The sequence below is a fragment of the Pelodiscus sinensis genome, chromosome 15 (assembly GCF_049634645.1).
Source record: "Pelodiscus sinensis isolate JC-2024 chromosome 15, ASM4963464v1, whole genome shotgun sequence".
Lineage (NCBI taxonomy): Eukaryota > Metazoa > Chordata > Testudines > Trionychidae > Pelodiscus > Pelodiscus sinensis.
This window is the reverse complement of record NC_134725.1, coordinates 22,418,951-22,442,297: the sequence shown is the minus strand read 5'-3', so window position 1 is coordinate 22,442,297 and position 23,347 is coordinate 22,418,951. Positions and strand designations below refer to the sequence as shown.

The following is a 23,347-nucleotide window of genomic DNA, read 5'->3' as shown; positions in this document are numbered from 1 at the left end:
CCCGACAGCGGACACCTCTGACGTACTCCCTACCAGAAGCTGACCGGCTCGGTCAGGGTCCAGTTGAGCCTGACCAAACACTCTGCGAGGGCGTACAGAACCCGGAGAAAACCCACAAAATGAGACCTGAAGCCAAAGGCCTGCAGGGTGCCCAGGAGATACCCGTGATCCATCCTGTCGAACGCCTTCTCCTGGCGCAGGGACAGGAGAGTGAACAACAAGCTGTCCCCACTCCCAAGCTCCAAGAGATCCCAGACCAAATACAGGTTATCAAAAATGCAATGGTCCGGGATGGTGTAGGTCTGGTCGGGATGGATCACGTCCGCCAGCACGGAACGCAGTCATAGCGAGGTGGCTTTTGCTACGACCTTGTAGTCTGTGCTGAGGAGCGAGATGGAACGCCAATTCCGAAGGTCGCGGAGGTCCCCCTTCTTTGGTAGCAAGGCAAGCATGGCTCGCCTGCAAGATGGAGGGAGGACCCCACTCTCCAAGGACTCGGCTTAGACGGTGATGAGGTCTGGACCGAGGATGTCCCAGAACACACGGTAAAACTCCATGGTCAGCACGTCCATGCCTGGGGTTTTATTGTTGGGCATGAGACGGAGGGCTTCCAAGAATTTGGCCAGAGTAAGAGGAGTCTCCAGCCAATCTTGGTCGCCTGCGCTGACCGTCGGGAGCTTGGTCCAGAGCTCCTTGCAGGTGTCAGCTTCGGTTGGATCCGGGGAGAACAAACTGGTGTAGAAGGCCCTGGCCCTTCCACGCATCTCCACCGGATCCATGAAGGTGGTGCCATCCTTCACCAAGAGGGAGGAGAGCTGGGCGCGCACCTTCCCCATGTCCCACCATCGCCGTGCTGAGGGAAAGGTGGACCGCTGCCCCTGCCAGGCCAGCCAGAACTCCCGGAAGGATGCCATGAAGCCCACATCCTCCAGCCAGCTATTATCCAATAGGCCGGCCCCAGCCTCTCCGAACACAGAGAGGCTTTCATGGGTCCATGAATGGGACCGGCTGGATGCTGGAGGAGTGGGCTTGTGCCAGATGGAAACAGGAGAGGTAAATGCAATCCAACTCAACCGATGGCTCGACCAATCATCCTCCACCTGGACGTAGGTGAAGGTTGTGCTGTCGTTCGGGTGGTGGTCTCACCAGACGTCCACCAGGGAGTGCTGATCCACGATCTCCCTGAGAATGCCTGCTGCGGCCTGGCAGTTTGCGAGTCCTACATGATCCCGGTCATCAACAGTGGTGTTGAAATCCCCTTCCAGGACCAGACATTCGCGAGGGATCCAGAGTGCCGAGGAAGGTGGCCGCCTCCTGATAAAAGGTGACCTGGTCCGGGCCCACGTTCGGGGCATACACGTTGACCAAGTTCAATGTCAGCCCCTCTACGTGGGCCCGGACATGAGCAGGAGGCCTAGGACAACCTCGGCAGTCCCCAGCACCTCGGGCCATAGGGCAGGGGAAAACAGGGTGACCACCCCAGCTGAGCAAGTGCAGAGGTGGCTAAAATACTCCCTGTCCCCCCACTCAAGCCACCAGCCAGCCTCGACAGCTGGAGTCGTGTGGGTCTCCTGCAGGAAAATCACCGAGTATCCCCCCTCCCGTAGGAAGGAGAGCTCCCGTCTCCTGCGGGGACCCGCCCTACAGTCTCAGGCATTTAATGTTACAAATATGGTGTGCTTCATGACGACGGCTGGGGTGGATCCTCACAGGCAGGGGAATCGGCGGCCTCGCACAGGCCCCGCAGTAGACCGCTCTCCGACCTGAAGATCAAGAGAACATCTTGGAATCTGTGGGTCTGGTGGTAGGCCGCGCCATCCTGCCTATTGGTCCCTCTCCCATCTTGCAAAAGGGCTCTGGTGGCCTGAAGAATCAAATGAAAGTCCCCCCAGCATTGAAGGGAGAGCTGCACCTGGCCTTTGGCCCCGCAGTTATCTATAAGGAACTGGCACAGCTCGACCCTCAGCACTGAAAGGCTAGGGTTCTCCTCCATCTGGGTCTCCAGATGGAGCTCATGGGCCATGGAGATGGGGAAGCAGGGATCTGACCCCCTGCATGGTGCTGACTGTGACTGCGCTGCCTGTCCCCAACCCCAGCAAGGGAAGGGGCGGTGGAGGGAACACGGCAGCCCCTTAGGAATTGGAGACCGGGGTACGAATATCACCCCAAGGGCCACCCACAGCTAGCGGGAATGAGACGGCTCCCTTGGGAGTGGCAACAACAGAGGTGTGAGAGGATGATGGAAGCGGGAAGGGTTTCACATCGGAGATGGGGGTGGGGAGAGGATGGGGGGAGGTGGTGGGGGAGTGGACATCATGACAGGATTGGGAGGGAGGGTGGACTCTAGGCTGGATGGTGGGGCAGGGTTAGAGAGAGGGGGAGTGATAGGGATAGGAAAGGGATTGGGGACAGGGGAGGACTTGGGGCTGGAGATCGGTTCATAGAGCGTGGGGTCAGGGCCAAGAGGTGAGGTGAGGATTGGTGCAGGGGAGGGAACCAGAATTTGGGGCAGGATCAGGGGGAAGAACCTTTGAGTTAGGGTCATCTAACTGCGGCACCTCCCAAATGGGGACAGGGAGGGCAGGAGCGGGAAGGTTAGATGGCCACCCCACCTCATTTGCAAGGGAAAGGGCGCCCCCAAGCTCCGGACCCAGCAGCTCGGCACCGGTCGTTGCCCCTAAAGAATCGGCGATTCCAGCGCCGGCGTCTGAGTCAGCCGGGCCGATAGACAACACCAGGGGCGCCCCGAGCATGAGGACGGTGTCAGCCACCTGGGGCATTAGGGTGGTAGTGGGGAGAGGAGGGGGCGGCGCAACAGAGTCGCCACCCAGATCAAGGCCCGGTGGCAAAAGGTCATCCTCCCCCTGAATGAGTGGGGTCAGACCCAGGGCCTCGAGCTCTTCAAAGATGGAGCTGAATTCCATCCTCTTGGCCCCGGAGCCTTTACCGCCAGTCGCTGAGGCAACAATTACCCCGGCGGTAACGGCGGGGTACTTAGCCGGTATTGGGGCCGGGAGAGCTCCACCCGAGGCCTCCTCGTGGATCGGCTCCACAGGAGGGATGTCTTTGTCCCCACTCGCTGCTACGGCTTTCTCGGACGGCGCCTCCTGCTGGTGCACGCCGAGGCGATCTCGACAGCACTGGCTCCCCTCAGAATCTTATGGAGGGGGGCCTTCCCACCTTCCTCATCGGAGGGGGGAGATAGAGCCCACGAACGGCAGGCTCTGCGCTTCCCCGGACGCACATCCAGCCCTCCGAGATGGAGGTGGAGGGCTGGTCAGCAGGGGGAAGGCCGGGAAGCACAGTTAGTTTTTTGGGGGGGCGTTGAGGCAGGGGAGGGAGAGAGGAGGTTAAGGAAACCTCCACCTGGGGGGAGCCCTCTCCCTTGCCCGGCAGTGACTGCTCCACCTTCTCCTCCTCGAGCCCCGCAGAGACAGATGGAGTGGAAGTGGGGCCTGCCTGCTCGCTTGGGCATGCCATGCATTGGCTCCCAAGCAGAGCCGGTGGTTGGAGGAGGGGCAGCTGCAGAGGCCGGACTACCGGGGGGCTGGCGGTGTTAGGGCCTGCACCCTCCCGGGCCCCGGGGGTCCTGGACCCCTCCCCCAACCGGACCAAAGGGCAGTCCCTCTGGACGTGCCCCATCACCCGGCAGAGGAAGCACCGGGTCTCCCCCAAGGAATAGTGGACCCGGTAGAGGGCCCCCGGTAGGGCACCATAAAGGACCCCTCGAGTGCCACCCCGCCACGCACCGCTGGCAGCATCTGGTGTTGCACTTGCTGGCAGAAGGACAAGATGTGGCAGAGGGTCCTTACAGCCCAACGAGAGAGGGCTGATGACAGATATTGGCTTCCCCAGGGTGGAGAGGGAAGGTATCAGGGCGGCATTGGGGAAGAAGGGCAGGACGGAGGTGAGGACCACCCATATGCCCAGGTCCTCCAGCAGCTTGAGGGGAACGTACGTGCCTCTCACCACCAGGCTCCTCTCCACCACCTCCTGGGCGGCGGCCTCCCAGGCAAGGAAGAACACCATTTTGCCATACATCTTGGAAGCCGCCACCACGGCCGAGGCCCCCACCGCCCTCGCCAACACCCACACGTAGGTTTCCATGTGGAGCGAGGTGGCAACCAGGAGGCAGCGGACGCCGTGCCTCCTGGTCATAGTGGGAAAGAGGCCCCGGCCACCAGGGATGGAGCTGGAGGTGGCAGTCGGGGCAGATGATGCGGCCTTTGAAGGCATGGCAATGGCCACCTGGGCGTATGCTCTAGGGGCCGTGGTCGGATTGCCCCCAGAGCTGGTGGGGGCAATGGCAGGGGGACGAGGGGCTGCAGCAGACAGTGGGGCTGCAGTAGGTGGGGCAGTCTCGGCCACGGAGGGTTTGGCCCTCCGGGCTGGGCTTTTGCCCCTTTTCTTCCCCCTGCCCTTTTTTCCAGACAAGGTAGGGGCTGCTCCCGATCTTGAGGGAGTATCGGCCATGGCAGCGGTGGAGCTTGAGCTCGGGGTCGGGAGGTCAGCCGCAGCATTCTTTGGTCCCGGTGGCAATGGTGGGGACTATGGGACTGACAGGGGCCAGGGTTTTCTCCATCTTGAGGAAAGGATGGAAAGAGGCACAAATGGTGGGTGGGGGCAAGGGCTAACCCACCCCTCCCCACCAGACAGCAGGAAGGGGAGGAGGGCGTCAGTGAAAGGGAGGGGGAAGGAAAGGAAGGGTACAGGTTTCAGGAAGGTACAACTAGGGAAGTGGGCAGGGGGGGTTAGTAGCCTCTCCTCCCTGCTGAAGCTGAGGGAGAGGAGACGGGCGCTATTACGGAGGGAAAACGCAAGGGTAAGAGTATGCAATTGGGGGGGAGGGGCAGAAAAAAGGGGGGGAAGCAACCACTTCCTTCCACTGAGTAATTGCAAGGAGAGAGGGTTCTAAGGGTGAGGTGGAGTGGGGAACCAAGGGGCCAGCAACCGCTCCTCCCTGCTAAAGCTGTGGAAGGGAAGGAGGGCACTACTGTGGGGGGAGGGACGTGAGGAAGCTGGGGAGACAAGATTGGTGAGGGAGGGAAAGGGGAAAGCAACCACTCCCTCCCATGGATTATTGCAGAGAGGGAGGGCACCAGGAAGGGCGGGATGAAAACAGGACACTGAGGGGCCAGCAACCAGTCCTCCCGGTAAGGCTGGGGACAGAGGAGGAGGGCTCTGGCAGGGTAAGGCAGGGGACAAAGCAATAGGTGTAGGACAGGGGTCAGCTCCTCCGGCTGCACTGGGATATAGAGGGGAACTATGGGATCATTGAGGGGAGTGCAGTGTACCGGGGAACTAAGTAAAAAGGGAAGGATGGAGCACAGGCGCTCGGGGGGGACAAGGCAGACAGGGTAATGCTCAAAGGCTAGCAAGAAGCTGGAGGGAGGGGCGAGGAGGAGGCAAAACAGCAGCTGGGAGGGGCAAGGTACACACACAGTTAGGCCAGCTGGGGCAATGGCGTGGCAGGTAACAAACTTTGGGAGTGAATGTGGTGGGTAAGTAACTTTGGGAAGGGAGGGAAAAAATGAGCTGGACTAGCAGGAAAGGGCAGGGCAGGCAGTGGGGGCGGGGGGGCAAGCTGCTGAGACAGGGTGGGATACGCAGCAGTATGTGTGTGGGGGGGCCCAGCCAAACACAGCTGAGGGAGGGGGGCCAAGTCCAAGGGAGTGGGGAGGGAGCACACCCATGAGCACTTGTGGGGTTCAACTTTGCCCACCGCTGCAGCAAAAAGTCCCAGATGGAAAGTGGGGTAGAAGAGGCAAGGGGAGAAGAGTCAGTCCAGATGGTGAAGGGCGGTGGGGGGGACATTGGAAGTGGTGGCAGCAGGAGGGCAGCTGGACTGGGGGGAGGGCTCTGAGCCTCTCCCTCCGCCCTCCTTTCAACAGCTCAGTTCACCACCACTCCTGGAGCAGGTGACAAAAACTCAGTCTGGTGCACAAACCCCCTCCACAGTTTCGGGTGATGATGCCCCTCTTCTCCTCCTTGGCGGGGCGCAGCAGCAACAGCGGGCAGGTAGCAGCCAGCGGGCAAAGGCCTCTGGGTGGTGGTACTTCCTCCGGAGTGGAGGGGAGAGGAAGGGCTGCCAGCAGGCCCCCCCTTCCCTCAGGCAGCAGCAGTAGCAGCAGCCAGTGGTGGTGAGCGGTGGTGTCTGGGGGGAGCAGGTCCAGCTGCATAGAGGCCTCAGGTGGTGGCTAGATAGGGGTAGGGCTCCAGCTGGTGCAGAAGCAGGGGCTGCACCCTGCTGCCTCTCCTCCTTCTCTGGAGTATAGTGGGGCACTAAGTGGCTACCTGCTGAGTCTATTTGGAAACTGTGGGAGGGTGGGAGGGCGAAGCCCCTCCCCAGCCTTATGGGAGGGACACGGGACCCATGTCCAATTAATTTCGGGGGACAAATAATGAAAAAAGGATCAAGGAGTGGACAGAGGGAGGACCCCGCTCTCCAAGGACTCGGCCCAGACGGTGACGAGGTCTGGGCCGAGGACGTCCCAGAACACGCCGTAGAACTCCACGGTCAGCCCGGGGTTTTATTGTTGGGCATGAGACGGAGGGCTTCCGAGAACTCAGCCAGAGTGAGAGGCAGCTCCAGCCAGTCTCGGTCGCCCGTGCTGACCGTCGGGAGGTCAGTCCAGAGCGCCCTGCAGGCGTCGGCTTCGGTCAGATCCAGGGAGAACAAACTGGCATAGAAGGCCCTGGCCCTTCCATGCATCTCCGCTGGATCCGTGAGGGCGGCGCCGTCCTCTGCCAAGAGGCAGGTGACATGTTTTTTTGCCCCCCTCCTTTTCTCCAGGGCATAGAAGAAGCAGGAGCCGCGATCCATCTCCCGAAGGAGGTGGATGCGAGATCGAACAAAAGCGCCCCGGGCCCTGTGATCTTCCAGGGCCCGGAGCTCCTCCCGCTTCTCCCGGTATGCCTCGCGGAGGAGTGGATCCTCAGGAGCGGATGCCAGGTGCCTCTCAAGCTTCAAGACCTCCCGTTCCAACTGCTCTATTGCCGCATCCCTCCGCCGGCTGGCGCCCCGGGAGTAGTCACGGCAGAAGAGCTGGGCGCGCACCTTCCCCACATCCCACCATCGCTGCACCGAGGGAAAGGTAGACCGCTGCCCCCGCCAAGCCCGCCAGAACTCCCAGAAGGACGCCATGAAGCCCATGTCCTCCAGCAAGCTATTGTTAAAGTGCCAATAGGCCGACCCCAGCCTCTCCGAAGTCAGAAAGGCTTTCATGGCCACCAAATGGTGGTCCGTGAACGGGGCCGGCCGGATGCTGTAGGAGTGGGCCCGTGCCAGATGGAGTCGTGAAAGGTAGATGCGATCCAACCGGGAATGGCTCGACCGCTCTTTCCCCACCCGGACGTAAGTAAAGGTGGTACTGTCATCCGGGTGGTGGTCCCGCCAGACGTCCAACAGGGAGTGATGTTCCACGATCTCCCTGAGAACGTCTGCCGCGGCCTGGCAGTTCACGAGTCCTACACGGTCCTGGTCATCGAGGATGGTGTTGAAGTCCCCGCCCAGGACCAGGCACTCGCGATATCCAGAGTGCCGAGGAAGGTGGCCGCCTGCTGATAAAAGGTGACCTGGTCCGGGCCCGCGTTCGGGGCGTAGACGTTGACCAAGTTCAACGTCTGCCCCTCCACGCGAGCCCGGACGTACAGCAGGCGGCCCAGGACAACCTCGGCGATCCCCAGCACCTCGGGCCGTAGGGCAGGGGCAAACAGGGTGACCACCCCGGCCGAGCGAGCGCTGAGGTGGCTAAAATACACCCCGTTCCCCCACTCCAGCCGCCAGCCAGCCTTGACGGCTGGAATCGTGTGGGTCTCCTGCAGGAAAGCCACCGAGTACCCCCTTTCCTGAAGGAAGGAGAGCACCCGGCTCCTGCGGAGACCCGCCCTACTGCCCCGGGCGTTCAATGTTGCAATGGTGGTATAATTCATAACGAGGGCTGGGGCGGCCTCACGCAGGCCCCGCAGCAGACCGCTCCCCGACCCGAAGGTCAGGAGAGCGTCCCGAAACCTGCGGGTCTGGTGGTAGGCCGCGTTGTCCTGCCTACTGGTCCCTCTCCCCTCCTGCAACAGGGCTCTAGTGGCCTGGAGGATGGAGTGGAAGTCCCCCCCCCCGCTGGAGGACGAGCTGCACCTTTCCTTTCGCCCCAAGGTTATCCGCGAGGAATCGGTGCAGCTCGCCCATCAGCACCGAGGGCGAACCAGAATTCTCCTCCGTCCGGGCCCCTGGATAAAGCTCATGGGCCACGGAGACGGGCAAGCAGGGATCCGATCCCCGACGCGGCACCGTTGCTGCTGGTGCCGCGCTGCCCGCCCCCGACCCTGGCAGGGAAGGAGGCGGCGGAGGGAACAAGGCAGCCCCTAACGGGTTGGGGACTGGGGATACAAAAACGACCCCCGGAGGGCTGCCCGCGGCTAGCGGGAACGAGATGGCCCTCACGGGGGTGGCACTGGCGGATGTTTGGGAGGGTGGTGGGGACGGATCGGGCAACACGACGGGGACCAGGATGGGAAAGGAAGGGGGGGACAGCAGGGGAGGTGTTTCTTCCACGGCAGAGATGGGGAGAGGGGTGGGTTCAGGGCCGGACAGTGGGTCGGGGTCAGGGAATGGGGCAGAGATGGGGGTAGGAGAAGGAGCGGGAACAGGGAAGGTTTCAGGACTGGAAATGGGTTCGTAGAGGGCAGAAGCGGGAGTAGGGGGAGGATCGGGACATGGGAAGGAATCAGGATCCTGGACGGGGTCTGGGAAGGGGTCCCCTGTGGCAATCCCACCGGGCTGCGGCGCCTCCCGAATGGGGAATTGGGGATCAGAAACAGGAAGGGGGCCCACACCGACGCCAGGCTCAGGTGGGGAGGCAGGTGTTAATGCCTCGGCGTCGGCCTGGATGGCATTTTCTACTGGGCCCCCAACGGGAAAGGGGGGTGACTGCCCCGCCTCAGTTGCTGAAGAGGAGGCACCCCCAACCCCGGGACCCGGCCGCTCGGCGCCAGCCGTCGCCCCGGAGGGCTCGGCGGCATCCATTCCGGCGCTCAAATCGGCCGGGCCAGTGGGCAGTATCAGGGGTGCCCCAAGTGTGAGGACGGGATCAGCCACCTGGGACACGGGATCAGGGAGAGGAGGGGGCGGCACCACAGAGTCGCTGCCCAGACCGAGGCCCACTGGTGGAGGGTCGTCCTCCCCCTGGGTGAGCGGGGTCAGACCCAGGGCCTCGATCTCCTCAAAGATGGAGCTAAGCTCCAGCCCCTCGGCCCCGGTGCCTTCCCCTCCGACCGCTGAGGCAACAATTACCTCAGCGGGGACGGAGGGGGGCTCAGTTGGAGCCGGAGCCGGGGGGGGTTCCATCCGAGGCCTCCTCATGGAGAAGCTCCGCAGGGGGGGCATCGTCGCCCCCCCTCGCTGCCACGGCTTCCTCGGCCGGCGCCTTCCGCTGATGCTCGTCAGTGGCGCTCTCGGCAGCGCCGGCCCCCCTCGGGATCTTTCGGAGGGGGGCCTTCCCGTCCTCCTCATCGGAGGGGGGGGGAGATCGAGTCTGCAACCGGCGGGCTTTGCGTTTGCCCCCGACGAGCGTCCAGCCCTCCCAGGTGGAAATGGAGGGCTGGTCAGCAAGGGCAAGGCCGGGGGGCACTTTCGGTGTTCGGGGACGGCGTTGTGGCAAGGGTGGGAAAGAGGGGGATACCTCCACCCGGGGAGGGCCCTCTCCTTCGCCCGGCGGCAACCGCGCCACCCTCTCCTCCTCGGGCCCCGCAGTGACTGATCAAATAGAGGTGGGGCCCGCCTGCCCGCTCGGGCACACCAGAGGGGGCGCCTCTGGCTCCCGAGCAGGGCCGTCAGTTGGAGGAGGGGCGGCCGCGGAGCCCGGACTACCAGGGGGCCCGGCGCCCTTACAGGCCCCGGGGGGCCCGGACGCCTCCTCCGACCGGGCCAAGGGACAGTCCCTCCAGACGTGCTCCATCGCCCGGCAGAGGAAGCACCGGATCTCCCCCGAGGAATAGTGGATTCGGTAGTGGGCCCCCTGGTAGAGCACCAGGAAGGACCCCTCGAGCGCCTCCCCGCCACGCGCCGCCGGCAGCAGCTGCAGCTGTACCTGCCGGCGGAAGGACAGGACGTGGTGGAGGGCAGGGTCCTTGCAGCCCAACGGGAGAGGGCTGATTGTTGAAATGGGTTTCCCCAGAGTGGAGAGGGAGGGCAGTAGGGCGGCATTAGGGAGGAAGGGCGGGACGGAGGTGAGGACCACCCGTATGCCCAGGTCCTCCAGTGGTTCGAGGGGCACGTGCACGCCCCCCACCACCAGGCCCCTCTCCACCGCCTCCTGGGCGGTGGCCTCCGAGGCAAGGAAGAACACTGCCTTGCCGTACATTTTGGAGGCCGCCACCACAGCCGAGGCCTCCACCACCCTCGCCAACGCCCGCACGTACGTTTCCATGTGGGGCGAGGCGGCTACCAGGAGGCAACGGACGCCGTGCCTCCTGGTCATGGTGGGAAAGGGGCCCCGGCCACCAGGGATGGAGCTGGAGGCAGCAGTCAGGGCTGATGACGAGGCAGGTGAGGCGGCGGCAGCGGCCACCTGGGCATACGCTCTGGGGGCCTTGGTTGGGTCACCCCCAGAGTTGGTGGAGGGAACAGCAGGGGAAGGAGGGGCTGCGGTAGATGATAGGGCTGCGGGGGGGCGGAGCAGCTTTGGCCGTGATGGATTTGGCCTTCGGGGCCGGGCCTTTGCCCTTTTTCTTCCCCCCGCCCTTTTTTCCGGCTGAGGTGGTGGTTGCTCCCGGATCTGAGGGAGTGGCAGCCGTGGCAGCGGCGGAGGTCGGGCTTGGGGTCGGGAGGTCAGCCGCAGCAGTTGTTGGGTCCGGTGGTAACAAAGGGAGTGTGGGAACACCAGAGGCAGGGACTTCCTCCATCATGGAAGGGGGGAGGAAGGAGGCACAGATGACAAGAGGGGGGACAAGGGTTAACCACTCCTCCCCACCAGACAACAGGCAAGGGAGGAGGGTGTCCGTGAGGGAAAGGGTGGGGAAAAGGGAGGGCACTGGTTCTGGGGAGGGCAACTGAAGATATGAGTGGGGGGGTTAGCAGCCTCACCTCCCTGCTGAGGCTGTAGCAGAGGAGGAGGGCGCTAGTACAGGGGCAGGGGCACGCAAGGGAAGGGGAGGGTGGGGGGGGCATATGATTGGGAGGGAAGGGGAGAAGAGGAAGGGGGGGGCAACCACTCCCTCCGGCCGACTAGTTGCTGGGAGGGAGGGAACCAAAAAGGGCGGGATATAAACAGGGGAACTGAGGGGCCAGCAACCACTCCTCCCTGCAAGGCTGGAGGCGGAGGAGGAGGGTGCTGGCAGGGCAGACAGGGGGCAATGTAACGGGTACAGGGCGGGGGCCAGCTCCTCCAGCTGCACTGGGGTACGAAACAAGGGGGGGGGGCTACGAGAACATCAAATGGGGGGGTGCAATGTGCAACGAGGGCTAACTAAAATGGGGGGAAGGAAAGGGGTAGAAACCGCTCAGGGCGAGGACTAGATATGCTGGGTGGGGGCAGGGAGCTACGGGGGGGGGGGGGGCGCGGGGAAAGAATAATGGTGGGCAAACACGGGCGGAGCTAAACAAACAGGGATTGGAGGGCGGGACACACTATAGTAGGAGGGACAAAGGCAGGGCGGGGCAGGAGGGGCTGTGCTAAGCTCAGGTGGGGCAGGTGGTCAACAAACAAACTCTAGGCTGGGCAGGGTGGAGCAGCAAACTTAGGAGGGGAGAGAGAAGGAAAGCTGGCTAACAGGGCGGGGTGGGCGAGGCTTCTGCAGGGGGGAGCAGGGATGAAGAGGCCCCCCAACCATACACTAGTGAGGGAGGGGGGCCGAGTCCAAGGAGGGGTGGGGTGGTGGGAGCACACCCACGAGCGCTTGTGGGAGGAAGGGGGGAACAGTCCTTGCCCGCTGCTGCAGTGGGGTGACAGCTGGCCCCACCAAGTGGCGAGTCCAAATGGTGAACGGGTTGGTGGAAGGGGTTGTGGGGGGTGGTGGAATGGGGGGGCCCTCTGGACCAGGGGGAGAGCTCTGCGCCTCTCCCCCAGCCTCCCTCTCAGTGTCTCAGTCCACCACCATCCCGAGAGCAGATGGAAAAAAACTCAGTTCTTAAAGACAAACCCCCTTCACAGTCCAAATGGTGATCTTATCCTCTTCCTCTCGGTGGGGTGCAGGCGGTAGGGTGGCAGCAGCCGCCAGGTGAGGAGGGCCTCCAGGTGGTGAGTGCTGGCAATGGAGTCCTTTTCCTCTGGAGCAGGGGAGCGGAGAGGGGGGTAGCCAGCAGGCCCCCCCCTCTCTCCACAGGCAGCAGTGGCAGCTACAGCAGCAGGTGGCTGTGGTGGTAGGCCGGAGCAGCAGCAGCAGAGTTCTCCAGGAGGAGCAGGCAGGCAGGTGGCTGGGGAGGGCTCCGGCTGGTGCAGGAGCAGGAACCAGCGGGGGGGGGGAGAAGGAAGAGGGCAGCCCCTGCACCTTGCTGCCTCTCCTCCATCTCTGGAGTATAGTGGGGCACTGAGTGGCTACCTGCTGAGCCAGAGGCAGAGGAACCCCTCCGGGAGCCATTTTGGGCACAGCCTAGCTCCACCCACTCACTTGACAGGAAGCCAAGGGGCGTGGCTAGGACTATAAGAACTCTGCCAGGGAACTCAGTCAGAGCCCAGCCTCTGAGGAAGATAGAAGCCTGGCCAGAGCTCCTAGCTGATGAGGCTGAGCCCTGGCCTGAGTCTCCCACAGCCTCCTTCCATGAGGCTGGTGAAGACCTCCCTGCCTGGCCTGAAGAGTGACCCAGAGGCACTGCTGGTGCCTGGATGTTCTGAGGACTTGCCTGAGCCAGAGGACCTGCTGACTCCCAGGGACCCTGAGGACTTGCCAGAGCCAGAGGACCTGCCGACTCCCAGGGACCCTGAGGGCTTGCCTGAGCCAGAGGACCTGCCGACTCCCAGGGACCCTGAGGGCTTGCCTGAGCCAGAGGACCTGCCGACTCCCAGGGACCCTGAGGACTTGCCTGAGCCAGAGGACCTGCCGACTCCCAGGGACCCTGAGGACTTGCCTGAGCCAGAGGACCTGCCGACTCCCAGGGACCCTGAGGGCTTGCCTGAGCCAGAGGACCTGCTCGAACACTGATGCCTGCCTGAGCTCTGGGATCTTGTGAACCAGCTGGACGCTACAGAGCCCCAACCCACTGAGGCCTGGATTGGGCCACCCCAACTCTGCTGGGAAGACACCACCCTTGACTCCCTGGCTGACCTGCGGGAGACACAGGTGCCCGTGGAGGGGGAGATGAGAAGTAGCCAGGGGGTAGTATGGGCTGAGAGCAGCCCTAGGTCAGCACGTTGTGGGCTGGAGCCCTTGCTGAGCCAGTAGCAGCTGCTTGGCTGCATCCTGGGCCGGGGCGCAGTGGAGCGGAAGGGCCTGCATCCCCCCCCACCTTCCCATTGGGTGGCAGTCTCCCCCTCCCCACCACTGCAGGTGACCAGCCTTTCTCCCCCCTGAACAAGGAGATCCCCAAACCTGTGTGTTTGAAGCCACACCCTGAACCAGGGTCTGGTCTCCTCCCATGTGAACTGCTATGATGATTGTTGCCCAGCTGGGACCAGGTTTAGGCCTTATTTACTGTGTTTGCTACCCCGCTCTGCTCCAGGGCCAGGGCTTAGGTACTGTCTGCCTTTGTAGCTGGCCCTGGCAGGGCCTTGGGATTATATGGGACTTCCTCCTTGTGACCTGGACCTGAAGTAAGGCTGGGCACTCGAACTCATTGCCTCTTGCCCCGACATGGAGTAAGGCCAGGAGTGGGACTATTTACCCCCTATAGTGAGGTGGACTGGCTGCCCGGAGGCGGAGGAACCCCTCTGGGAGGCCTACCAGCCTACAGGGACTACCTCTAAGAGGACATGTTGAGTCATCAGTGTCAAACTGAAAAGGTAATTTTTAACCTGCCTTTTCAAGTGGTCCTTGGAAAAAAGTTAAACTACAAAAACAATCAAGGTACCTCACTTTATCTTAATTTACATCTTATTACCTATAATATAGGAGGAGGATAAATAAAAACGAGTGAAACATGAAGGGGCAGGAAGAGTGAATGTTCTTTTTCTTGGATGGATCTCCAGGAGAGCCCCCAAAAATGAAACTGAGCACTAACTCTAAATTCTCCACTAGCATACTCCATTTGGTTGTGTGCCACAATTTAAGCAGGTAAACATACTACATGCTAAAAGATTTACTGTATCGTCTCTAGTAAGCTCATGGATCCAACTTCATTATTTAGTTTTATAATTACTAGAGATGTAAGTGACTATCTGATAAACAGCAGCTTATAGTTGAGGGACTAGTCAACTAGTCGCTTCTGTCCCCCTCTCCGCCCCTTTGTTGCATCTATCAAGGGATAGCAGGGACCAGGTGTGATCCAGGAATCAGGTGATTCCCAGCTCATGTCTAGTCCCAGATTTGTCTCTGCTTTTTAAATGTATTAAGAGCTAATAGGCTCTCAATCCATTTAAAAGGCTAAAGTGCAGCAAGAGGGACCCAGCATGAGCAGGGACAGCTGATTCCCAAGATAGCCACAGTGGTTACCTCTTTTTCTTATGCTCAGCTACTTCAGATTTTCTTCTGTTGTCTCCGCCTTTACTCATTACTAAAATGTGGATGTGATGGGGAGAGCCCATCCCCTCTCAGTGGTGCAAAGACACTGGCATGCTGACATCAGCGGATGTGCCGCCCGGCGCTCCCCAGTGCTGTTCTGCATGCTCCGGTGGTCCCACAGGGATTTTAAATGTGGTTCTGGAGCTGCTGGGGGAGGAGGGAGGGACCAAGGACACGGAGGGCGAGAGAGAGTCAGAGACGGGGCTGAGTGGGAAGAGGAAGGCCCAAATGCTGGCGGCCCTAGGAGGAGGCAGGCCGTAGTGCTGGGAGAGGAGGACCCCAGGCGGGTAGCAGGGGGAGCATCTCCAACTCCAGCGGGCCTGCAGGGGCAGACAGAGGAAGCCCAGAAGGTTGACCCCTGGGAAGGGGAGCCTGAGGCCAGCAAGGAGACTATGCGACTGCCAGGGGAACCCCTGCAGAGGGCGACACCACCACCCGTGCCCCAGAGACCCTGACGCCAGCCTCGTTGGGTAAGCTCCATGACGGGGCTGGCAGGTGGCGAACACCACCAAAGCATGTAGACTGTGTAGGAAGAAGCCCAGGATGGAGAATCACTGCAGACGATTCCCTGAGGGGGTGGTGGGTGCTGCTTTGACACTCACCATTTGGGTAAGACCACAGGGCTCTACCCTTTAGGGTCCTGGGCTGGAACTCGGTTGAGTGGGAGGGCTCGCGTTCCCATACCCCACAAGTGACTGGACTGCAGGCTGGGTCAGGCTTAGTCCCACCCAGAGACAAAGACTACTAGGGCTACAGCCCAGTGTTGGGCTACGGACATGGAGGAACTTGCCAAAGAGGAGGCGCTGGATCAGAACTTATACTTTGAGAGCTGCCGTAAGGTCTAATGGCTCCCAGGGTGGCGGGTCACTGCCAGATATGCTTTGCCCACAGGGGCACGCATGCCCGCCCCCAATGCACGGGAGCGAAGATTAAACCCAGGATGGGGCCCTGCTATCGCATAGGAGGGTGACCTTGTCCCACATGATCCATGGGGACGGTGGGGTAGGTGACGGTAGAGTTATAAGAGCCAGCAGGATGGACCCAGTGTGAACTGGGAATCAGCTGTCCCAGGTTGCACTGGGTCCCTCCTGATGACTTTAGCCTTTTAAATGGGTTAGGAACTTGTCAGCTCTTAATCCATTTAAAAGGCAGAGCCGCAGTGGGGTTAGCTCCCAGCTCCCTGCTTATTGAAAATCCATCGACTAGTAGATTAGTTGATTGGTGTAATTACTAGGGATATTAAATTTAATTTACTACATCACATCTAAGGGGTGGCTTGAAATACCTCCTAAAGTAGTTTGCACTACCAAAAAAAAGATCTCTTTAGTTTTCTTCCTTTAAGGAAATGCTTTGACTTTAGATAGCCACAGTGGTTACCCCTTTTTCTTACTTTCGGTTGCTTCAGATTTTCTTCTGTTGTCTATACCTTTACTCATTGATAAAATGTAAAGTTATAAAGATGAATTCCTCTGGTTTCCTTCTCCTTTCCTTATCTGCTTTCTTGCCTATGGAAGGATTGGTGCTCCAAGAGTTATTTGCTTTTTATAAGCCCACGAAACATGTTAATAAATTAGAAGGGCTCGGCAGTCTTCACATGGTAGTTATCACTTCTGTAGAAATGACAGGAAGTGGTGCTTCAGGAATTAAGCACAGCATGTTGTCCATATTAATTCAAATATGTAGAAGAAGGAGTTTTAAACCCAGATTATTATACTGTAGTGGCATTTCATTGCCACCTCTGTAAGGGTATGTCTAAACTACCACCCTAGTTCGAACTAGGGTGGTTAATGTAGGCAACCGGAGTTGCAAATGAAGCCCGGGATTTGAATTTCCCGGGCTTCATTTGCATATTGCCAGGTGCCACCATTTTTAAATGTCCGCTAGTTTGGACTCCGTGCCCGCGGCTACACGCGGCACGAATTAGGTAGTTCGGATTAGGCTTCCTATTCCGAGCTACCGTTACTCCTCATGGAACATACCCTAAGTGACTGAAAAGACACTGGATCTTTATGAATGGACCCCCCCCCCCCCCAAAAAAGAGTAAACTATACTATCCTTAGTAATCACTTATTTTTGCTTCTAAATGGGGATGACTGAGTGAAAAGACAGATTATGAAGCCTTGCAGAAATGTACCCAGCTACTGCTGAGAATGGATTGCCATAAGGCTGCCTCTGAATTTGGCTTTCTAAATTTTACTTTCTGCAACTTGCAACTTCCCAAAAAATGTGCAAAAAAGGGATTGATAAGAAAAGCCATACTGTCTGTCAGTCTAAACCACCCAAATAAAAGTCATAAACTAGGAAATAGTTGCAAGTCCATGGCACTGCTACACGTAGGAATAAAATTCTAAGGACTAACATTTCTAGGACTTAATGGAAATGGACCAATTTATGTCATCTGGGGATATAGTCCAAAGTTTTCAAACATTTTTACTATGTGGATACCTCAGTGGTTGGGTATCCAACTTGTAACACCCGAGCATGATTACCAGAGACTCTTGGTCTTCACTGGTAATGACTGGTGCTTAACTCCTCTGAAAAATAGGCCTCATGAGCCTCAAGTTGGGCACTTAACACCTGAGGTGATCTTAAGTAGTGGACACTCGAAAATGTAGGTCTAGATTTCTTGAACAGATTCTTTTCACTGAATGTGATATTTTCTAATAGATATCTTGAATTTACTTGACACCTACACAGTAATGTAGGCAGTACTTAAAAGAATTTGTAAAGGGTCATGTAGCCTCTTTCTCATCATTACCTAAAGGAAGAGATACTCCTAATACCACTGGTCTGTTGGGTCTCATGATCCAAAAAGACCTACCAATCTTGCAATAGATCTTACTGATCCCACAGCATCTAGCAGGCCCGCCTGCCTCATTTGCAGAGCCATGCAGCAGCACTCACCACCTGCTGGAACGGAAGCTGAGTGATGGTATGATGGGTTCTGGCTGGGCTGCATGGTGGATGGTAGCTGCCCTGTCCCCTTTTCCTCCCCCTGGAGCCAGGGTGCAGGGCCGGGGAGGCTGTTTCAGTGGCAGTTAGGGACGCTGCTCCTGCTGTTTCAGGAACTTCCTTTGCCATCACCTCATGATCTCCAATGGCATGGACAGCTAATGGAAGTGAAATTCTGCCCTGACAATGGGATATACAATCTGTAAAAACAATAATGCTGTCCAAGAACAGATTTTTCATGATGCTGAAGTAACTGGACTACAGAGGTGGTAGGATGATGAGGAAGGACCTAAGATTAACAACATTAATGTAATTCTCTGGGGAAATTCTTGTTCACTCATATTCCTCGCTGAAGATCAGTCCTGTTAAACTTCTTCTAGACTACTGGTCTTCAGAGTCCAAAGCCTGTTGCGGGAACCATGAGCAGTTTTGAAGGGGTTTACCAGTATAAACCAGGCTTCTGCCACGGTTGGAACTTGGGGAGAGACTGCTACCTCTACCCTTGACTCACGCAGCCTGTTTGTGTAGGAGAGGGGGCTCAATTAAACATTGCAGTGTCTTGGCAGAAGAGAGATTTTCCCCTGTCATTCGAAAAGGTTTCCAAGCAGCAATTGACTCTACTGCTGCTTCAGCTGTGGCTGAGGGCCGTGTGACAAGTCACACTTGGCTAATCTACCAGGAAGGGACCTGTAGCTGGAATTCCTTGTGGAATGAGGTGTAACAGTTAATCCAAACTAAGGATTTAGTTCAGATTAACTTTAAACTGCCGCATGTAGCCGTGGGCAGTTCGTTTGAACTAAGGAGGATTTAAAAATGGCGGCCAGACAGGAACATGCAAATAAAGCCTGGGATATTTAAATCCCAGGCTTCATTTGCAACTCCGGTTGCCTGATTTGCCTACCTAGCTCGAATTAACGAGCTAGTGTAGACATACCCTGAGAGATACAAGGTAGGTGAGATACATTATGTTGGTGGAAGGTACAATCTTACTGGTATGGGGAAGGCAATTGGGAGTGTCTGAGCTAAATAAAAACTGGAATGGAATATTACATATCAGGGTAATGCATGTTGTAGGAGATGACTTTAGAAGACATTGGCAGTTGAGGGTCAATTTGAAGAAGCTGTACTTTCCACCAACAGAAGCGCATAGAGCAAAAGATTCTGCCTCACCTGCCTTTTGTCTCATACCCCAGAATCAATATGGCTATAACAACATTGCAAAACACTAAACCCTGTCCTGCAGCAGGGGTATTGCACAATGTTTCTTGCCTTTAGTTGCATATCTTTAGACAGGGTTACAAAAGTTAATGAGATCACATGGTAGGGATCACTATCCACTTACTGTTACAGAATTATGGCACAGAGTCCGCCTGGGCACAGACTGATCCTGTGATGTCCCAAGAGGTTCTGAGAAGGAGTATGTTCGGGTGACAGAATGAACTAGGTGATAGGTTTTTGGAAGTTTGATACAGCCTAACCTAAGTTTTGAATCTTAATTTCTGAACCTCAGTGCTGATATGGATGCAAGTGAAATCCCAAGTCTGGGTCCAATTACAACGGACTGCTGACTGGGATACTTAACCATGTCTGTAGCATTTAGTGTTAACCATGAGTTGTCCCAATAATACCAATAGGTTTCACTATTCATGTGCTTAAAGTTAAACTTTGAAGCTTTGCTGGGTGGATAATTTAAACCTCAATTGTAAAGCAAAGAAATGGAAAGAGTGGATAGTGGCCTTTCTGTTTTGTATTCTGACTGCAACTTTTACTTTGAGGTTACATCTACACTACAAGGTTTTTGTGCAAAAACCTGGGGAGTGTCCACACCTCGTGCATTTTTGCACAAGGAAATACTGTAAAATGGCAGAACAGAGGGCTTTTTGTGGTGTAGGTAAACCTCCTTCTACGAGACACAACTCCCTTTTTGCTGCTATTGCTCTTGCACAAAAAGGCAAGTGTGGATGCACTGGAGGTGTTTTTGCAACAGAGTTGGCCTCTAGGGGAAAAAAATGGTGACCTCTGTGCCATTCCAGACAAGTCAATCAGAACTCTATTGTTTCTGTTTGCTGGCCGCCTTTAAAGCTGTAGGCACCCTGTACAAGCCTTGTGGCTAGAAGTTTGCCCAGAGCAGGTGCCTTCATGACAACACAGCTTCAGCCACAAATGACCTCCCTCCAAGCTCCCTAAGACCCCCCTGACCCTTCTAGAAACCAGCCACACTGGTCACAGGACCCCCATACTGGGACGAAAAGGCATTCCCCCAGCTGGAGAGGCCCTGAAATCTCCACCCTCCTGGAGTTGTGGGGTGAAGAAGAGTCACTGCTGGCTACCTGGGCCATGCACTGCAATGCAGAGATCTATTCCCACATTGTATCTCTGGAGAAGTGAGGTCACACTGCCCGGACCCTGAAGCAAGACTAGGGAACGGTAAAGGAGCTTTGTCAGGGATTCGTCAAGGCCAGGAAGTACAAGATGTGCTCAGGGGCAGGACCCTACACCTGCCCCTACTATATGGAGCTCCATCAGCTCCTTGTGGGGGAAGGGAACCCTCTTCCCCCTCCATTGTGGTAGACTGACCTGGAACAGCTGGTAGTCCAGTGCCCAGAGCCTGTCCCCGACCCGGAGGACACAGAGGGGCACCTCCAGCTCCCAATGGAGGAGGAGGAAGATGACCAAGACAGTGGGACCATCACCCAGTCCTTGGAGTCAGTCCCTACCAGCCTGGACATCTCCCAGGCCTCCAAGGAAATTTGGGAGGGAGCTTCAGGTACATTGGCACACACACACAGGGTGAGTGAGGTGGCCACACAGGGGGCGGAGGACACAGTGTTGCATGGGCTGCTAGGTTAGCACATGCTGCTGCAGTCTGGGAATGTGCAATCATGTGCAGCAGGAAGATGTGGCACATGACCACAGCAGCCAGCCCCTCAATGTGCCCTGGAGACTGCTGCCAGCCTCGTGTGTGGCCACACAAGTCCTGCCCCCAGAGGGGAGGTGGTGTAGCCAGCTGCAAGCAGGCTAGCTGCAAGTGCACAGGTATGACCCCACACACATCCTGGAGTGCTGCACACGGGCATGCCTGGACCTCTGAGTCAGCAGCTGCTCCCTCAGATAGCCCAATGAGCCGCAGCTATGTATGTAGACCCCAGGAAGGGGCAGGCTGTTCATGGTGGCTCCTGCTGCTCATCAGGGGCCGTATACTTCCCTTGCCTGCCTGGCCATGGTGTGTGTGTGTCGGGGGAAAGGGAGAGGACAGCACAGTCCTCAGGTCCCATCGGGGCCCCTGTAACATCTCCTTCTCTCTGGCTGTGGACTGATGTGGTCATGGCTCACATAGGAGGGCACGGCCTCAGGAATGTGTGTGCAGGGAGGACAGACGGCCTCTTCCTTTTCTGTGTTCTCCACAGCCATACCAATCAGGATGGAGGACTGAACCACACCAGCACTGCAGCCACCTGCCAGAATCCAAGGGAGCCACAGATGGACCAGAGTGGTGGAGGATCTCATGCAGCAATGCATCGGCATCATGCGTGACATTCATAACACCCTGTCGCGCAGGCTCAATGCCGATCTAGAATGGCAGGAGTGTGCGTGGACTGAGATGATGTCATGTTGCGATGCCTGTAACATCCTGTCCCGCATGGGGGAACACTCGCCCGATGCCGCTGCTCCTGCCTTCCACCCTCCTGCCCACCTCCTATGGCCATTGCCCACCCTGCTATGTCTCTCCTCCCTCCCCATGCCATGCCTCTGCTCCCTCCCTTCTCAATGCCCATCCTCCCTTCCCAAGTGATGCCTATGGCCCCTCCTCCTGCCCCTACTGACAACCCTGGCCCAGTTGCAGATACCTCTCCTGCCCAACCCATTGAGGTACGCAGACCTACCCAACCCTGAACACATGCCCACATCCAAGATGGCAAAGCAGCCCATCCCACTACCCCTCCCAGTCCAGACAGCCCCCCTCCCAGTTCAGACATCCTTCCTCCCCCTGCTCTCCTTCTCTTGATGTTGAATAAAAAAAGACTTATTTTGTTTTCAAATCAAACAGGTGTGTTTATTGGGAGGTCAGGAAAGAGGCAAGGGGAAGGAGTGCGAGGGGGAACAGAAAAAGGCAGAAAGGCAGATGCCCTTGTTGGGGAGGCCCTGGGGACAGTTACTGGGGGGACCTCAGAGAACCTTTCCAGAAAGGCTTCCCGGATGCACATCCCCAACTGATGGGCCTGGCAGGTGGCGACTGAAAATGCACAACCCTTGTGGCCAGCATCTTGTGGCCAGCCTCTGTCACCCCGGGAGGAAGGCCTCCCCCTTGTGCTCCACAATATTGTGGAGCACACAGCACTCTGCCACCACCTCAGAGATATTATGCTCCCTGGCATCCAGGCAGGTGAGAAGGCAGCAGAACCATCCCTTGAGACTTCCGAAGGCACATTCCACCTGCTTCTGGGCTCTGTTGAGGTGGGCATTGAACAGATTCTTGCTGGGATCCAGGTGCCTGGTGTAGGGTTTCATTAGCCAGGGAATGAGTGGGTAGGTCGCATCCCCAACTACGCACACTGCCATGTTGTGCTCACCCACTGCAAAATCCCGGTGGAGAAAAAAGGTGCCCATCTCCAGGCTGGTGCACAGGCTGGAATTCCTGAACACTTGAGCATCATGTGCCTTACCCAACCACTCCACAAAAATTTCTGTAAAGTGGCTCTGGTGGTCCGCCAGGGCCTACTGGACTACTGAGAAGTAGCCCTTGTGGTTGATGAATTGAGCTGCTTGTTGTTCTGGGGGCCAGATGAGGATGTGCGCACCGTCAATGGCTCCCCTGCAGTTGGGGAACCCCAGGACAGCAAATCTGCCCATCGTTGCATCCAGGTCTTGAAGCCAGAGGACTCTGCACAGCAGCAGGGAGCTGATGGCCCAGCTGACCTGCAGAAAAAGTCAAAGAAACACAGAGAACAGAGAGGTCTAGAGGGGTTGCATGATCTGTTGGGAGGTGCACATCCCCATCCTTCCTCTACCCCCCAACCTCCCAGCAGCCACCCCCTATGAGCCTGTGGGCCCCCCCTCCTCCAGCAGCAGGGCTTGTGAGGGTGGGACAAGCCCCCAGGGCCAACCCTTTCTCCCCACCCCCAGTTCACCCCCCCAGGCAGGGACTGCAGCCCGCAAGCTCCTTACCTGCATCAGGATGGCCCCCGTGGTGGAATTCCAAACCCCAAACTGGCTGGTCACTGACTGGTAGCTGTCTGGGGTGGTCAGCTTCCAGAGGGCAATAGTGACGTACTTCTGGACAGGGATAGTGGGCTGCAGGTGGGTGTCGCAGGGATAGTGGGCCGGAGGGCTGGTGTGAGCCAGGCATAGAGCTTGAGGAAGGTGGCCTCATGCATGCAAAAGTTGTGCAGTCACTGCTGGTCATCCCACTGCTCCATGATCAGCCAGTCCCACCTCTCCGAACTGATCTCCAGCCTTCTGACACTCCTGAGTACGGTGGTGTGTGGCAGCCAGACCGGAGCAGCTGCAGCTACTCAGAGAGACATGAGGAGGAGTTCAGTGTCCACATACAACTACAACAAGTAGGCTGCTGGGATCAAATGCTGCAGAAACTGCAGCATGGCTGTGTGGAGCCATCGCATGCTGAGGGGAAGCTCAGGCTCCATGGCAAACCAAAAGGCAAAAAGCTGTGTCATCCCCAAAAAAGCAAAGGGCAAACAGCAGGCACTGCTGAAGCTTAGATTTGCCAAAGAGGCTAGCAAGCAGG

General features: G+C 57.8%; 1 protein-coding gene and 1 long non-coding RNA gene across 3 annotated transcripts in view; one reads left to right on the top strand and one right to left on the bottom strand.

Annotated features, from left to right (window-relative positions):
* Nucleotides 1-23,347, bottom strand: part of GALNT9 (polypeptide N-acetylgalactosaminyltransferase 9) — a 443,926-nt gene that overhangs the window by 167,775 nt on the left and 252,804 nt on the right. The gene's annotated exons all lie outside the window — the stretch shown is intronic.
* LOC142818394 (uncharacterized) lies at nucleotides 12,150-21,567 on the top strand. Its single transcript, XR_012895885.1, has 3 exons — nucleotides 12,150-13,272; nucleotides 14,041-14,202; nucleotides 21,009-21,567. It is a non-coding gene; the product is annotated as an uncharacterized LOC142818394 (long non-coding RNA).